The sequence below is a fragment of the Tarenaya hassleriana genome, unplaced genomic scaffold (genome assembly GCF_000463585.1).
Source record: "Tarenaya hassleriana unplaced genomic scaffold, ASM46358v1 Cleome13, whole genome shotgun sequence".
NCBI lineage: Eukaryota > Viridiplantae > Streptophyta > Magnoliopsida > Brassicales > Cleomaceae > Tarenaya > Tarenaya hassleriana.
Genome location: NW_010963495.1, coordinates 1308570 through 1309471, shown reverse-complemented (window position 1 = coordinate 1309471; position 902 = coordinate 1308570).

Here is a 902-nt window from a genome sequence, read left to right as displayed (position 1 = left end):
AGAATTGAACAATTGGATAATTTTTTCAATTTTATTTTTATTTATGAACTAAATGACTTTGTTGTTATCGGTTTTAAAAATATTTTTGTTGAATGTTTCATATTATTATTATTATTGTTATTATTATTATTATTATTATCGCAAAAAAGTATTTTTATTTAATAAAAAACCCGAAGCCCGGCCTGAACCCGCCCGAAGCCCTGTAGGGCCGGGCTCCGAGCCATCGATCTTAGACCCGAAAAATAAATGGGCGGGCCGGGCCGACCCGAAAAATTCTAGGCCCGAATTGAACCCGGCCCGAACCCGGACCGACCCGCCCATTTTACACCCCTTTATTATCGCAAAAAAGTATTTTTATTTAATAAAAAACCCGAAGCCCGGCCTGAACCCGCCCGAAGCCCTGTAGGGCCGGGCTCCGAGCCATCGATCTTAGACCCGAAAAATAAATGGGCGGGCCGGGCCGACCCGAAAAATTCTAGGCCCGAATTGAACCCGGCCCGAACCCGGACCGACCCGCCCATTTTACACCCCTACCGAGAACACGGTAGAACGTGATCTGATCACGTTCATGAACCCTAGACCGTCCGTTCTGGGTAAGCCAGACCGGACGGTCCGGGGTGGCGGACTGGAGCTGCGGAACGGGAGGTTAAACCTCGAATTGCAGGTCTGGACCGGACGGTCTGAGTGTCAGAACGTCCGTTCCAGATGTTGAGGCAAGACCGTCCCGTTCTGTGGCTGGACCGGTTGTCACGCAGCCCGTCCGTTCCATGGCTTAGAGCGGACCGTCCGTTCTACAGTCGTGGACTGTCCGTTCCGTCCCCAACAGAACGTCCGTTCTGCTTGGCTACTGAGCGGAACGCCCGTTCTGGCTTCTGAAGTCGAGACTGAATGTTCTGCCATCT